This window comes from Haliotis asinina, chromosome 1 (assembly GCF_037392515.1).
Source record: "Haliotis asinina isolate JCU_RB_2024 chromosome 1, JCU_Hal_asi_v2, whole genome shotgun sequence".
NCBI classification, from domain to species: Eukaryota; Metazoa; Mollusca; class Gastropoda; order Lepetellida; family Haliotidae; genus Haliotis; species Haliotis asinina.
The window spans coordinates 75746868-75765648 of NC_090280.1; the positions used below are offsets into that span (position 1 = coordinate 75746868).

The following is an 18781-nucleotide window of genomic DNA, read 5'->3' on the forward strand; positions in this document are numbered from 1 at the left end:
TGCTTTAATGATTGCATTCATGCTTTACTTCCACAGGAGTTGAATTTGCTAACAGTGTGTGTGGTGTTGAACAAGCAATTGAACATTCAAATTAAGTGGTTCGTTTGGTAGCCCAACAGATAAAGCGTTCATTTATCATGTTGTCCAGGTTTGATTCACCACATAAGCAATTAGAGTGAAACCTTCAGATTTATTTCAATGGAAAATTGCTAAAAGCAAAGACAAAAATTGAAAGACTTGTTGAAAACATGTCAGACTGTGAATAAAATCCATTAAAATGTATATATTTGTAGTTTTAATTGCCACGTGTCCCCATTCATGAAAAAAAATTCATGAATCTCAATTCAAGAAGAAAAACTGCTTCTCTGGAATGGCAACTGCTGAATCAGATTCACTAGGCAACCCCACCTCTTATTTGTAGAAAGAATATCAATATTCCTTGTAAACACTCATTTGTCAAATAATGCAAATTCCAGAAATAATGTTGTTTAATCAAACACAATCCATTAAAACAACTGCATTGAATCCATATGCATTATGTGTGACGCTAAACCTTGACATTTAGATTACAATCAGATTACAACTTGGCTTAAAGCAGTGTTCGGCATTCAACCTCATCTGTTCATGCATGAGGAGACAGGCTCTCAGTTAGGACTGACTGATTAATTAATGATTTTTATGCCACATTCAGGAATATTTCTATGTTTGGAGGCAGAGCAGGCCACTATTCACTAAAACAGTCTTAAAGATGAGGCTTCTGGCTGGGTTAAAAGTGAGTGAGTTTAGTTTTAAGCTGCATTCAGCAATATTCCAGCTATACAGCAGTGGTCTGTAAATAAGCGAGGCTGGACCAGACAATCCAGTGAACAACAGCATGAGCATCAATCTGTGCAATTGGGAACTGGTGACATGTCAACCAAGTCAGCGAGTCTGACCACCTGATCTTGTTAGTAGCCTCTTATGACAAGCATAGCTGCTTTGGTTGCTGAGTTGCTGAAGGCCTATCACGACAGTGTTTCGCTAGTAAGACACATCTACATGTGTTACCACTCACTGCAGATGATTCTCTTCCCACTGAGGTTACTTCTCATATCTTCTTGCAAACCTCTGTTCCAATACGTCCATACTTCCCAGTTTTCGTAAAATCCACTAATGGCACAAAAATCACAACCTGAATTACCTCCCTTCTTCCTATCCACTCAGAACACATGACACATCGACTTAATCCAACTTGACTAATACAAGCAAACGACAATACAAGTCCTCTGTTGGGTACTTGTGTTCTTGTGGCACAGAAGACATTTTATGTCTAGCTTGTCTGTTGTCAACGACCGTGATGGAAATGCCATTATCCCACCATTACATGACTGAGTTCTGTCTAGAAGAAATGTCTGCATCCCGCTGGGGAAGAGGTTCTCGTTTTCCCGAAGCATATGGAAATTACTTAGGCCTTGTGAATGATCACAACAATGTTGCTGACTTTACAAGTAAATCTGATTGCAACAAATCACAAATCCTGAACACCTGCACTCTGAAAGGGATGTATAAGAACAGAGGTTCATAGGAAGATATGACAAGTAACCTCTGTGGGAAGAGAATGACTGGAGATGTGAAACGCTGATTTCTTTCAGATTTTCCTTCACTTTTGGCTCAGAGTTACTTCTCTGATTTTTACTGATACTGAACCTGTGTAAAACATAGTTACACACTGTCATTTAACCACATACAAATTCACCAAAACCTGCCTTCACTTAATCTCATACTCACATACTCACAGATCAACCTCTACTTGACCTCACTTACCTACCGGTACTTAAGCTCATATAAACTCACTAACTTGCTTACCAACCTATACTTAATGTCTCATGCTAACTCCCCAACTTGCATACCAACCTACATATTATGTCAAATAGCAACGTGTTAACTCAACCTCATACCAACTCACCTAGTCATTCACTTCCTATACTTCACACCTCATACCACCTCACACACCAACCTCCAGTTAATATCTTATACCAACTCACAAACTAACTTCACTCAACCTCATGTCAGTTCGCCTACTCAACAGTCTACCCACTTCCTCACCTACTTTCACAAAGCCTGGACTCACCCTGCAGCACATCGAGTCATTCATTTTGCCTCACAGTAAAACAGCCACCTTTTTGATAACCACTGTGAAGTGCAATATCCTTCATGATTTCACAATCACCCAGCTGATAATACAACCATAAAAACACTGGAGCTCAGAAAAGATGAAGGTCATCCGAACAATTCGCACCTTTGCCATTCCGGAGTCAATTGTCAACACATGTTGTTGTGAAGAACGTATTATGTTGAATTGATTCCGGACTCCATCATGCTGGCAGCAGTAGTATACAATGTAGTTTCTATAGTCTCAATAAATTCATGGTGTTTTGATTGTTCCCAGCCAGGTGTGGTCATCACTAGTCATCAGAGGGAACTTCACATCTAGTAGTGAAAGTAAGGATGATCACACAGTTGTCCCAAGGATTTGTAATCCATAGACTGGAATAATAAGTCTAGGGTAGGGTGTGGACAGTTTCCACGTTTTGAAAGCCTGTCAGGCTAGTGATAACTGAAAGTTACTTGTTTAGAAAATAATTTACTAGCCTGAAATTTGCATGTAGAATGTCTGATATGTTCAAATAACTTAACTATCATCATTAAGCTGCTGATGTGACGAACATTTCTGATATAACCTTGCAAGCAATATATTTGGAAAATTACCCCATGAAAATTCACTAGCCAGTTGGGCCAGTGACTGTGGAGATTTATTGGCTCAAAGGGATTTCTAGCCACAGCCTAGCAGGCCAGTGGCTATCTTACACACTGGGTGTAAAGTGTGGACTGTGGAGAGTGAGGAGTGGAGTATGGGGTGTGGAGCTTGGGGCACCGAGCATGGAGGGCAGAGGGTGGAGCATGTTGAATGGGGTGTGGGGTGTGGTCAAGCATGAAGCATGGAGGGCAGAGGGTGGAGTGTGGAGTGCGGAGAGAGGAGCATGAAGCATGGAAGGCAGAGGGTGAAGCATGTTGAATGGGGTGTGGGGTGTGGAGCATTGAGCATGGAGCATGGAGCATGGAGCATGGAGCATGGAGGGTGGAGTATCCAGAGCGGGCGTGGAGCACTGAGTATGGAGAGTGGAATGTGGTATGTAGAGTAGGCAGAGAGGCATGTAGAGCGTGGAAAGGAGTAGAGTATAAGGAGGAGGTGTTGGATGTGGGTTGTGGGGTGTAGAGCATTGAGAACGTACAGTTGAGCATGGAATGTTGAGTGGGAGAGTTGATGGTCAACAATTCAAGCTGATTGCAGCAATACTGCAACAACTCCACATGTCATTAAACATTCAGCATAAACAGCTGTTGCTGCAATATTTGTCAACTATGAACTGAACCGTCAATACATGCCCATTATAACACTGTGCTATCACAGAAACATGAGCAAGCACAGTGGGGAATCAATTTGCTCTTTAAAGGTCCGAGTTCAATTCTCAGCATGCCATAACAATCATACATTTGCAACAATACCTCTCTGGATTGTAACTTTATTGATCACAACCAACTTATTCATCCTCGGAAACAATTTTTAATAATCATCATAAACAGACTATAATACAGGTGCTGAGTCGGCTTTTCTCTAAATCAAATTCCTCATGCTGTCATATTTGGGATTACACTTTCTCAATGAAGTACAGATATCATTACTTTTCTTAGGTTGAATCCCATTCAGGATTCAAACCCACACTTTCAGAGTCAGGCTCCTAATCCCCAGCACATGGAAACTGAGTCATCCTACCTACTCAGCCACTATGGGTTTGACATAACATGTCACATCTGACCACTATGTAAATGGCATTGTGATCTCCTCTTGCCATGACAAAATTTTACACCAAGAAGAAAACAAAAGGCTACACAGAGGTAGGTATCATCTGAATTACAGATAACCATATTTACAGTAATGTGTATCAACAGGTCACAATTTTATTGCAACACACATTCCCTTAAATTTTACAGCTAAAATTCCATTCTGTTACCCCTGTCTAGAGCTTGTGCATTAAAACAAAACAAAAAACTGTAATCAACTACTTAATTGCAATAATCTCTTAATTTAAAAAAAACAGTCCATCAAATCAATGTCATCAGAAATGACATCATCAAAAATAATGGACCAGTTTCACTTTAAGACCACAATAAAACGATAAACAACTCTGCAAAAACAGAAAGATCATTGTTTCCAGAAACCAAACCCAGCATTCCACCTTAAAGTTGAACAAATTGAAAGTGCCTCTATAGTAGTGCGTGCAGTCTTCCAAAGAAAGCAACTTTCCAACATGACTCTGTTCTGGCAGCAGTGAGGGTTTAATAAGTCTTGGGGGAAAGTAACTAAATCCACTATCGATTATTGGAGGATTTGGGCTGAACGAGTATCGATTTTAATTGAAATGTATACATTCTTAATGTAATCACCAATTTTACGGGTTTTCCCCCAGGCATTTTCTAATTAATGTTTTATATTTAACGAATACTGTCATGCAATGAAATGCACAAATGCAAGAAAGATGCTGGAACTGTAATCATACTATACACAAGGCGAAAGTGGTTAAAGTTTTATAATGCACATACCTTTACTCTGTTTGAACGCATGTTTATTTTGTGAATGTTCAGATTTAATGGTAGGTGTACTTGAATCATTCAAATGTGTTAAAATTCCAAGCAATTGAAAATATGTTTTTCACAATCGGTAAATCATTTTTTATCCCTTTTTTTGATCATCAGAACACCAATAGTGAAAGGGTAGGACACTATGGTAATGTTACTATAAATCTTCAATGCCTCATAAGTAGCTTGGGCTGTAAACACCCAGTGGAGCTCTGAGAGTGAAACTTGCAGTTCACTGCGGTTTATGGAACTGGCAATAATGTAGTCATTTGAGGGTGTGGACTTTGTGCATTATTAATATGCACATAACTGAGGACATGAGGCTGAATTCACTGTGTGAATGGTCAAGTGATTACACTAGTGAATTATGAATTTGGTCACCTTGACATAACACCGCAGCTGTTTTCAACAACCCCTGCTTGTCGTAATTTAAAAGAGGCAACTAACAGGATCAGGTGGTCTGGTTTGGTTAACACATCACCTTGTCCTAATTGCATAGGTCAATGCTTATGCTTTTCATCACTGGATCATCTGGTCCAGATTTGAATATTTACAGACCACTTCCATATAGGTGGAATATTGCAGCTTTCAACAACAAACCAACCAACCAATACTAGTGAGTGAGTGAGTGAGTGAGTGAGTGAGTGAGTGATTGATTGAGTGAGTTTAGTTTAGTTTTAGGCCTCACTCTGCAATAATCCAGCTATATGGTGGTTGTCTGTAAATAATCAAGTCTGGACCAGACAATCCAGTGATCAACAACACGAGCATTGATCTGCGCAATTGGGAACCATTGACATGTGTCAACCAGGACAGTGAGTCCGATCCCGTTAGCCGCCTCTTACGTACAGTCGCCTTTTATGGCAAGCATGGGTTGCTGAAGGCCTATTCTACCCTGGGACCTTCAGGGGTCCAACCAATACTAACCCACAGCTTCAATGTCGAGCATAACTCAATTGTTTAAAAGCACTGACTGACAGCACATCCTAAAAACTACAGAAAGCTTCATGAAACTGAACTTGTCTCTTCAAAATACCACATGTCAACAAATAACACAATCATGTTTGAAACTATTCTCAAATAACCTAATCTTCGAGGTTGAAATCAAATCAACATTTATCCATTCGGAAACATTGGTCCAGTGGCTGTCAATTGAACTGATTAATAAGAACCAAGTTAGATTCAGGTTCAGATGAACATTAGGATCTTGAAATATAAATCAATCACATTAGATATGCCAAAGGAAATATTGAAATGATATTTCAGTGAGTGAGCTGGGTTTTATACCAATTTTCCAGAAATGGGCTTCACACATTGTAACCATGTGGGGACTCGAAGTGGGTCTTTGTCATGATGAGCAAATGCATTAGCCAAATGGCTACCCAATTTTTCAAGGCCAGAACAAATGACTTTTTAATTTCAAGAACAACTGACCTATAATAACAAATTAAAGATTATAATCACAAGTCCAATGGAAATCATATTTGATGAAACATTCAAATCATAAGTCAAGACATCATGTTTAAGTTTTTTGCAGGTTTGTAACCTTCATGGGTACAATGCATTTGTGAAGGACATTTCTGTGCCCATAGAGATATTGCTGTAATATAAAAGTTGAGCAATAATCATCTCACTCACTCACTTTAACGTTTGCCTCCATCTTTCTCATGGACTGTGGATGAAGTAAATATGGAAAACCAAAAATGGGATGGTTATGCATAGAAAAATATAACTTTGTAAATGCTCTATTATTACCAACCTTTACCCTAAACAATGACTGCCCCTCCAATCTGAATTAAGGTTACATGGGTTCAACAGCTGGTAAGAGTTCAAACTCCAATCATCATTCTCTAAACATTGACTTGCAAATTTGAACCCCTTCAACCACAAACCAATGCAAGACACAAATACTCCTTTAGTTAGAAAATGCTGCACAAAGATTTCAAATGATGGTGTATAAAATATCCCATAATTAAACCAACTTGCATCCTTGATATCTCCCAGGTACATATTCCTATAAGTCTCCTCTATAACCTGGACGCATCTACGGGCAGGCCTGATAATTTTATTACCTCCCTTTGCTGGTTCCGCATTTTCACAGTAGCCAATCAGCTAAGCCGCCATTGCAAACAAGCTTGCTCGAAAGGTTTGCTTGAAGTGCGACTCAGGGCAGTAATATATTTACCAGGCTGAGTTGTAGATGCATCCTGGGTTTAGAGGAGATTCATCGGAACATATACCCTGGAGATATCGAGGATGACCAACGTGCAACCTTTATCACATGTACCCAGGAAAAGTTCGAAATATAATTTGGAGACACAGAAATTGGGAATGCTTGTCAGTCAGCTTATTCAGTTGTACCATGGATTTAGAACCCTTAATGCTTATTGGATCACAATATATATATATAGTTCACCACACACACTCTTCCGGATGAGATACTCACCTTGATATACTGAAGAATCAGAGTGTACATATAACCATAAATAAATTCAAAACATTTCTATTGTTTATTTTCAAGTGTGCATTGTTTGGGTTGACAGTAACAAATATTTAGAACTGGCAAGTTAAGTGCATGGAATTAGAATAACACAGAGCATGCAACCTTGTGTTCACATCACTTGTAATATACATCATGAGTGAGTGCTTTCCATGACAGAAAATGCTATGAGCACACTCAGCTACGTTTCAGAACATCCGTCTTATAATAATTAGACGATCCAAAAAACAACATCTGATGTTCATTGTCTTGGTGTGCTAATTTGTTAAAAAACAATCCATTAATCATACACAAAGCACTGAATGACATAAAGTAATATATTTTTTGGCCAATGACACCAGGCCTGATAATCACAGTCTTTATTATGGTATGTTTGTGAAACAACATTAACTGTTTTCAAACAAAACAATAAATCATAAAAGTAGGGCAAATACACAACCTGGGAGCTTGCCAACCCACAATTTGACCCTTATACATACTGTGTTACGAATGGACACAAACAAAGAGTTGTGTGACTCAAATAGTTATTCTGTGGTATGTCCACCTGTGAAAACTGTATTTGCGTGCTGTACATAGGTGACATGTGTACATGTGTTAAGAAATACACTTAATCTCAGAGCATCAGTTTGCAAATACTGACTTGCTTCAATCAAACACAAGACAAAGTTTAGTGTACCCCCATGTGAAGTATAATGAAACATACTTTTCCTGGGTTAAGAAATATGGTTTAAAAGTCAACAAACTCATAAAAAAGAACATTTGACCAAGGGTAGGTTATTTGAAATTTAATTACATTAGTCCACAGCCCATGCAGCTCAAGTGTATTTAATGACAGCAAAATGTTGGTCAACCAAGCCTGACCACCCAATCCTGTTAGTTGCCTCTTTCTAAAAGCATGTGTTGCTGAAGATCAGTTCTAACCATCAAAGGTAGAAGAAATCACCAGCAATAACAGGCTGCAAAGGCTTACAGGAATTTGCAGTGATACGGCACAGCAAATTCCTGAATTTCCTGAAATCAAGGTAAGCATGGTGGGTGAGCTATCTAAGGTGTCAGGATCGAACCCGCCTGTGACTGCGTGTAATGACCTTGGAGTCAACAATTATGCAGACTCTTCCACTGTTGCCAAAACCCTTAGTGTATAGTACACAATCTTATGCACTTAGGAGAACCCATGGATCTGTTGGTAAATTACCAGATGTGGCCACATGAATACATGCAAACACCTAGTTGCTGGCACATGTGTGTATAAACACTGTGCACCAAACTTGGAGAAAGTACTGTGACTCATGTGTCCCAGTCCACCCACCTGTGAATGGGTACCTTGTAAGGATCGATGGGAAAGCCACATCAACTCAATGCGTCTTGTGGCTGCAAGAGTTGTATATTCCCTAGGGCGTTGAGACTGATAACACCATGCGCTGTGAGATTGACATCAAGGGATTGAGGGAAAAACAAAGCAGTCCTTAGAGCAGCTGAATTAGATAGACACAATACAAATGTCAGTATAAATGAATAAATAAAAATAACTAAAGTCAACTGAGTAGGTTCAAGGGTAGGTTAGTTGGTAAAGCATTTGATCATTATGCCAAGTTTCTGTGTTTTACTCTCCACATCTGCAGAACATGTGAGCCCCATTTCTACTGCATCGTGATTGCTGAAGTCACGTAAAACTAGACGGTCACCTACTATTATACTGACTGTTGTCTGAACTAGAAATGAGACAGAGCAAGGAAGCCCCCGCACTGCCCTTTAATTCCTTTAGACTTCCGTTTAGATGAGCCTGATGGGCATGCTCAGTATTTTACATGTCAAAATAACTTCTTAGATAACTGAACTTCTGCATTTCAAATATAACCCAAGCATCAAAAGTGACGTGTCTACATCTTCAAATTGGCAATTTGTATCAGAAATAACTGGCAATTGAGAAATCAAGACAAAATCGGACATTAAAGACTCAAGCTGGGTATTTTGCAACCCCGGGCGAGCTTATATGACATGACACATGCCAGTGGGATAATTTGATAGAGACTTTTTAACTGTCAGTTTTTAAGTCTATCACACTGTATTGTCAGTTTATGATATGTTTGTGTCTCAGAGGCAGACAAACAGGTCGCGGCAGCCTTGAGAAGGCACACAGATCAATCAGAAATGTCACTTTGCTTCAGATGCTGGTGATATCAGAGCATCACTCATTGACACAATGAGATGTCTGATGGGTTTGGTTAACTCTATTTCTGCCAAGTTTTATACAGTTTAGAAATAACAGTAAAATCCTATGACAGGTACTGGGGCTCACCTTTTGGAAGAGCACGAAAGTTTGATTGTTGTTTAATGCCTGACTCAGCAATATTACAGCAATAATGTGTCGGAATGTAAATAATCAAGCCTTGATCAGACATCCCAGTGATCAAGAGCATGAGCATCTATCAATGCAACTGGGAAATGAAGACATGTAAAACCAGGTCACCGAGCCTGACCACCCAATCCAGTCAGTCGCATTTTACGACAAAAATGAGTAGCCACTGAGCAATTCTCACCTGGATATTCACAGGTTACAGGTGCCCTCAAAGGCATGACCATCCTAAATTGCGAGTCAGTTGGTTGCTATGATGCAACAGTCAAGCAATATCTCGACAAAGGACATCAGAAATTGATTTCACACATTGTACTCATGTACACAATCCTCAGTGTAGTCACAATGTTACTACCCAGTAGAGGTGTGACGATACAGAAAATTCATGATACGATATGTATCACGATATCTTGGAATGATACGATATGATTCTATTCACATCACCATATGCTTAGAATCTTTAGTTATTTTCACTAAAAATGTATATTTTGATATCAAATAACAGTGTAAATTTTGACTTAACCATCAATTTCTAGTGAAAATTAATAAGTTTAAGATCAATGATATGCATTGACATATTTATTCTCCGATAAAGCATCATAATTAACGATACTACGATATGTCATCACAGCTCTACTACCAAGTCATTGTTTAAACACAACTTGACCACTTAACTGATTTCAACCACAACACAAAACATTATCCTGTAACCTCAAAGCAACCAGCCAATCCACCTTTATCAAATTACATATGTGACATCATTCCATTGCCTGCTTGCTCCATTACTTTTCAGGAATGGAGTGATGTGTACCAGTTTCAAATTAAAGACTTCATTTTATCATTTTAACATTTTCTTTTGATAACAGAAATATTCCCAGATCTTGGAATGTAATTTAGGTAGGGTAATATCCTCGTAATTCTCCATTCCTTAAAAATAATTAAACCAAGGCCCCAAAGGGGCTGAGTTACTTGGAGATTACATAATCACATAATCTCAATAGTAACAAACAGCCAACATTCCTGTATTCTCACTGCAACAAGACAATCCTCCTTCAACCTCACTGCAACCAGCAAATTCTTATCTTACCTGGCTTCGACTATTCCCATATACTGAGATGTTTGAAATGTATTATATATACAACATCCAAGAGGGAATAACCAATACACTACTGACCCAGTGTTGTAGGAGCCACTGTGAGCCACATGTAATTCTAACCAGCATGATACTGATAAAACAACAAGCTTCGGCTAAATAAAAGAAATGAAATGTTTCTCAGGCATCAGCGCATCACTTTCATTTGTGCAAGTAACATTTTTTTATTGCCATTTAGATAAAATAATTTTGACTTGGTCCTGTCCCTATGATCCATTTGCCCACTATAAGTATGAGTGTCTGTAAGAACGAGTGTGACTGAATCTACAACTCATTAACACATGCTAAACTTCACAAGCTGCATTTCTGAGAAAAAAAAAATAAAAATGGGTTCCTCATAACTTTTTTCTACAAAGAATTCTTAAAAAGTTCTAATGCCCTCGCCACTTTTGGAAAAAAATGTGCCTGAGAAACATTTAATTTTTCTGTGCAGTCTTACACAATGCCCGCACAGCAGGCTGCTGCCTCATGACTAACAACCAATCAATGGATCAGTTCTTACAACCCTGTCCTGTCTGGTCATGGTTTTAAAGGTACATTGCACAATTATCTCCATGAGTAGATACTGACTGATGGAATAATCCATACTAGATCAATCTGAAAAAAAATTCAACTGATAATGGGACAAACTACTGAATGAACAGTACAATCTAGACTTGAAGCACTTTGGGTATGTATCTATTTAAGAAAGAATGAAAACATGGTTTGAACCCACGTCCCCAGAGCAGGCATCACCACACATAAAGTAAGCCCCCAAACCAACTCAATAATCCGTACTTTACTGAGAAAGTGTAACCCCCAAACATAACATGTTAACGCTGCAGCTGCCATGATCTGGTCAACCAAGGTTCCAATTTTTGTCATCAATATGCTGTTGTACCTGAGTGAAGTCAGGATTTTTCCTTAAGATGGTTGTGATGGCAACCTGTTTACTAGCATAACAATCAGGTATTTCATCCTGATAGAACAGGAACATCTTGATTGATTTTTGTCCCGACTTTCAGAACATATTTACTTATCACTATTTAATCAAACTGCTAACGTTGACTTACATCTTGACAGTTGGAGAGGATAAAGATTGACAATACAGACATACAACATGGATGATCAAATGTGTAACAGAAAAATATTAGTCATCCCTTGACGTAACGACTGTCAACTGGGTCTTGGAGTCCATGGATGATCCCACACCTTATGTAGCTTCTATTTGTAAGGTTGCAATGAGTCATCCAGACCTCGATTCCATTTGATTTACAATAGTGGACCCTTGATTTGAACGTTTTATATTTGATTCTTCATACAAGCAAAAACATAAGATATCATTTGTCCTTTTCAGCGTGAAATCCATCATCAAACTGGCAATGTCTGTTAACAACAATTCTCATTAGATAATTAGCTCACTGACAACCAGTTATGTTTCGCATTATTCCATCCCTCGAAACTGATACAACTGAAGTCAAAATTTTGTTCTCGCTGAGTGGAAATAATTAAGAAAGGTATTCAAATATTGCTCTGAAATAGTGATAATGGTTGTTGAAAATCGAAAGTAAAGTGTCAAAAGCATCTCAGGTGCTGTGAAACTGTGGAATATTTAATAAAAAACGAGTGATATCATATACACAAGCAATAAGAAGGGTCATCAAGAAGACTTATCATCCTACATTAACAGTTGACGATTTTTTTAAAAACAATCTTCCGCAATCACATACCAGTGTCTACTGACACCAAATCTGACATCACATGACTTGAGGGCTTAATTAAGAATGTCTACTTGCCCAAATAGTGTTAACATATAAGAATAAAGACAAAATTGTCTGAAGCCCTTAGGACACTATTAACATTAAGAAAGCTGGACCAGACTAGAGCCAGTGCTAATTTCAGTTCCTGTTGGGTTTTCCAGAATCCTGCAGAGCACGATCATCACAATGAGTGTAGCCTTGTCTTATAATCAATGAAAACCTTCAAACAGTGTGAGTCGTAGAAACTATTCAGGCTTCATATGAATAGTATCTGTTGACAGTTAATTGCCACAAAAGGTCTGAAATGTTTGTTTGGCCACATCAATTTAATTTCTTGTTTTAAGGACAAGCCGATCATGTTTTTTCAAGGATAAGAAGAAAAGAAAATAAATATTAATTTTCCCTGCTCAAAAAATTAAATCCTCATGCTCTTATTGGCCCAAAATTTAAACTAACAAGAAAATGTCTTTTTGATTGTTTCTTGACCCAGATACACTTCATGAATTGCCAGAAGTAAAATACTTTTAGATTTTAGATGGAATATTACTTTGACTGGTGATTTCACTGTTTCTTCCAATCCTGCCTTTAGGTTTTCTTAGCACAAAAATCTGTAAAACAAAAAATATAATTGGTCTGGCCTAAAAAAATAGAAACCAAACATAAAGTGACGAACCTCCGATCTCACATCATAGACCAAACTGAATAAAATCTAACAATCAATTTACTGAGGCCTTTCCCAAATATTATTCATTTAACTGTTGTTACAATTTGGCTCCATAGATCTCTGGACCAAGCACTTACATACAACTGCCTATAAATACATGGCAATCTTGTAGACACTGCAGACGACCTACTGAGAGAGCAAGCGAGAAACTGTTTGCCACACAAAGTCACAACTAGTGATAATCAATATATAGATTATGCATTGAGATACCACAATCTCCAAGACTGCTTTCTGCTCACGGCATGGATAACGCAAAAGCCATTTGTGTGATGGAAAAAGCCATATTTCATATTTAGAGGCTATTATTCAAACATATATGAGTTTTAGACAGAAATAAGCTTGCTAGTTCCGTTCAGTAACACCATCTGTTGTCTGGATTAAAGTCATAGCGAAATGAACAAGTCATACAGTATGTAGTTGACAGACTGTCAACTATAACATGGCCAGGGCAACGATCCACAAAGCGATGGTAGCGCTTCGGTGATTGTAAGTGTCTGTTTAAGAACTGGAAGTTATGATCACCCTAGTGTGACGGTCAATTCAAGAAACTGGGCCAAGGGGCCAGTCCACAAGAAGATCTTAGCACTAAGGCAGCCATATCACTATTTATTTAAAAGAGGCTTATGATCATCGTAGTACTAAGCTTGCCTTGTGGATTGTAATCTAGCGTTTAGACTATGAATATATATCATTTTGATTTCCTTTTAATCTGACCACCACCATCAGCAAAAACACTAAATTTGGCAGATAAATATTTCTTGAAGGTTAATCCAAAGAAAGTTTTTGTAACATCAGTGTACATTCATGAGCATTTTACACAGTTCAAACTGAAATCTTCAGTATGAGGTTTCACATTTTGAATTTACTTGTGATTTTCATTTGAATTCTTACCGTCAGTAAAGGTGAAAGAGAGTGAGTTTAGTTTTATGATGCTTTCAGCAATATTCTAGCAATATAACGGCAGGGATACCAGAAATTGGCTCGACATTGTATCCATGGAGTGAATTGAACCTGGGTTTTTGGCGTGACAAACCTATGTTTTAACCAGTAAGCTACCCTATTGCTCCACCTTCTAATTGGAAAAGGAGCTGAATTGAGATGGGAGATTCATAGCCTGGTGGGCTTTAGATTGCAGGAAGGGCCAGGAAGAGACGAAAATAATGCAGTCAAGGCACAGCACACTGTAATTGCTTATTCACTTTTAAGCATATCACATGAAAAAAAATGAAAATTACCATATTATGATATAAACATATTTTGATCCTTTCAGTTGGTTCACCAATGTAGACAACAATACAAATGGACACTACACCTTAAGCCAAATGACAAAATTTCTTTCTTAAATAAACAATTCCCAGAAAAGCTGGTGCTTGCTTAACACAAGAAAACAATATTACTGAAAGACAAGTTGTAGAAATAAGTATGGTCGTATGTTTTTAATTAAAAGAATACTACCTTTCTCCTCTACTGCCTTCCTATAGTATTGATGATTGATGTACATTAGGATCCATGAAACAAGCCATCAGACTGCCATGGCCTAAAGATTAGTTGTAGCTTAATGCTTGAATATTGTTGTGCTTAGTCATTTGCCTGTGTGGAATGTTCTTGTATAAAAATCAAATATTTATAAATGCCATAGTGATATTGTCAATTTATCCTATAATGGTGATTATTCTTTTCATGAGGTAAACCGCTGTGAGCTGGGTTTGATGCGGCATCAGGAACAGTATAGCTTCATCGTTATCTTGATACATATATTGATGAATGTCTTGATACATATCACAATAAATATCTGGATAATGATCTTGATTAATTTCTTCATGGCAGAGAGACATCACCTTTCCACAAAACTGGGCCAATTGGCTTACCGGGTGAATGTGCAAACGAGTCTAGTTTCACACCACTTCCAGCAATTTTCCAGCAAAATCATGGCGCTGGACACCAGAAACTGGCTTGACACACTGCACCCAAGCTGGGAATAGAACATTGGTCTATGCGTAACGAGTGAACACTTTGACCTGTGTGATTAAACTCCCCAACTGCCCCTTATGGACCCACTGAAATCAGAAAGTGCTCCAACACAATCAGATCATCCAACAACATGTTTTATGATTCTTAACAAGCTTCTGACCTCACTATTTGAGTACTCCAAGGAAAGGTAGTCACAAGATCATGCTCACTCATGAAATCCATGAAAGGAATGTTTCAGTTTGACTGTGGATACCTTGGGATATTACAATCATTATATTGCTGATAACTGTTTGTGTGCCAGGCAAAAGTCAGAGTACACGACTGACATGGTTATTAATACAGTGTTGCTTGTATCGTTACTTATATTTAAAATGTATCGTGCACTTGGTCAACAAGATATGAAGGGATTGGGAAAGGTAGGGGCCATGTGCCATTTTGCACACTTGAATAAATAATGGCCCTCTAAAAGTTTGAAGTTTACTATTGATACAAGGGCAGTGGCCCATTCTTAATTCAGACAATGGCTAATAATCCTGAAAATGGAAAGTGCAATCAAATTCTTCGAAATCAAGAGAAACACCACATATCGCTATGCACTTCCACCATTGTTCAGGGGTTAAAACTCTCAATCCATTCAACTCCCCTGGATTCAGGATGACACGAATCCAGATGTTTCTTCTTTCCAGCTGTCAAGTAAATTTACTAGGAATCCAGCCAGGTCTCACATACCTGAGGCTTGACAACAACCAGCCGGTGACATACTGTAAGTCAGGTCACAGTGACAGATGTATAATGTAATGGCATATAGTATTGTTCTCAGTAACAGACAATGATAAACATACTGAACATTCATAACAAATAGTATGTTAGTGAGTTTGGTCTTACAACGCTTTCAGCAATATACCCGCAATATCAAAATTGGGGTCACCAGAAATGGACTTTGCACACTGTACCCATGTGGGGAATTGAACCCAGGTCTTCAGTGTGAAGAGTGAACGCTTTAACCACTAGACTACCGCCACATTCTACATAACAAATAAAGTACAAGACAACAAGAAGTATGTACATCACAGGAACATATGATTCCTTATGATGAAATTACATGACTGCCAGTAAAGTTTATTTACATTGACAAAATTATGATAAACTGACGTGACCCTCTGCTAGAGTTTGCAAGACAGAGCATAGAAGTGTAACAAATAATACTGAGCTTAAGTATACTTAGACTGACACTGCCTGTATTCTATTAGCCACTCTACCAGACCCTATAGAAGTGAGTGAGTGAGTGAGCAAGCGAGTGGCAACACTACCATAATATCATTGTAAGGTACACCTGAGTTATGGGCTTCACACATTGTACCCATGTGGGGAATCAATCCAAGGTCTTCTGAGAGTGACGAGAGAACATACAAATTCTAGGCTACCCCACCGCTCCCCTTAGAGAATAATTTAAAAGGGGAGATGAGCTCCATTCTAAAATTCCACTCTCAGTTTGGTTGTATTTATTTCCAAACATATACATGTACTTTTAAATAATAATTATTAACAGTATTTCTGAACTAAATGCCAGCTTTGCATTCTATCGGTAAATAGATATGTTAGCACTAAAATACAGAAAAGCGATATTACACAGCTGTTAAAAGATTGAATTACTAATTTTCCTGTGCATTGTACCAAACAATTACAACTGATGGACTATGGTGATTTGCCTTGAATAATTTACACAATTTATAAAGAGGTACTAAATAGTTATTGAAACTGGACATAACTGTAAAGAATTTCAACAGCCATTTCATGTGATACAATATTTATTGACATGCATGAATTAGCATGATGATAGCGAGAAGAAAGAAAGGCTCGAGATTGTACTGAATGACAGATGTAGGCAGACTTGGACCGATCAATGGAGTTGGCTGTAATGTGTTCTGTCAGCAGTTTGTGAATGTAGTCCTGTAGTTTTATCCAAGCACTCAGTCTGAGACTTCTTACCTGCAATGATGACGATGGAGATATTTGATGCCGTGGAATATTTTACAGCATCACTGAGTGTGTCATCCTGATTAAGTTATAGCTAAATATAGCTAAAGCATGCTATAACCAGTCAACTTCCTGCGTAACAGGCTATTTGTGCACATGAGATATTGTGCACATGTGTGTGTGCTTGTAGGAATGAAGGTGCATGTTAGTGGGCCAATCAGGAACAGCCAATCTGTGATGCATACACTTGTTAGAGTGTTCATTAATTAGTGTTTATGTCTTTGTGAGTCTAAAATAAAAACATATCAAATTTATAGGAAACTATTTCCAGAAGAATCAAATGTTTCGTGTTTTGAGTAAGAAACTAATTGTACGATTCTTCTGTCACACAAAATGACGTACGTCTAAACCGCTGACTGTAAAACCATCAAACTGTTGGAGACACCCTCAAGAACATTATGTTACTAATAGCTTCACTTAGGTTACAGTACATTTGAAAGAATCTTTTTGATCTGGGTTGGGTTGCTCCCAGCAACCAACGCTTGTTATAAGAGACAATTAATGGCATTGTAGACTTGTTTGACATGAGTTACTGTATCCAGTTTGCACAGAATGGTGCTCATAATGTTGATCACTGTATTGTGTAGTCCGGACACAATTATTTACTAACCACTGCCACATATAGCTGGACTATTACTGAGTGCAGCAATGATGAAGACATAAACTAACTCAGGCTATAGTTCATATATAATACAGAGGAGTGGATAGCTCAATGGTAAAAGCAGTAACTAGTCATGCTTAGGATCTGAGTTCGATTCCCTACTTGGGTACAGTGTGTGAAACCCATTTCTAGTGTTCCTGGCAATGATATTGCTGGAATATTGCTAAAAGAGACGTAAAACTAAACTCACTCACTCATATATGAAACATTGTCAAAGGGAAATTCAAGTGAGAACTTCTAGCACCTGGAATGTCTGTCTGTGTGATTGTAACATCACTACAGTGACACTGTAGAGGAACTGGTTTAACAATGCAATAAAATTTAATCCCTGCTGGATGAATATAAATATTCAGTATTAAATTATGAGCATGCTTGACTGATAGGACTTAAGTATGCAGCCCACATTGTGTTTGGATGGATGTTTGGATATACAGCCAGATGCTCTGTGTTGACATGTTGGCTGTCTGTAAACAAGCAGTGTTTAGATTCTCCATGGGAGGATGTTAGGTCACAGTGACCGCTGAGAATAATGATGGTCAAGCCAAACACACCAACTAGTGTTCTTGTTTTACTGTTTGTTTTTAAGTGGGGCATTCAGCCATATTCTAGCTGTATAATATCGGTCTGTAAACAATAGACCAACATTATGAAATCAAAACTATAAATTCCTTTCTTTCTGTCTGAAGTGAAATGATTAGAGAATGAAGGCAGGAAAACAGCTATGAATGGATGTAAACAATTTCAATTCAAAACTTCACAACTGAAAATTCATGTTATTGAACTTTCTTTTTCCACCATCAGAAATCTGTCCACTCTTCACACAGAATTAATAATACACTTTCCAATGTCTTCATTAAGACATGTATTTCTGGTAAGGTTTTCCTGTTTACTTGAGTGGAGTACATATGCTTCACATTCATTCAAAAACATAACTATGTTATTTTGGCAAAATAAAAAAACCTA

General features: G+C 38.0%; 1 protein-coding gene across 1 annotated transcript in view; it reads right to left on the minus strand.

Moving 5' to 3' along the window:
* LOC137297229 (uncharacterized) overlaps positions 1-18781 on the minus strand; it is a 48066-nt gene that overhangs the window by 20644 nt on the left and 8641 nt on the right. The window lies entirely within an intron of this gene.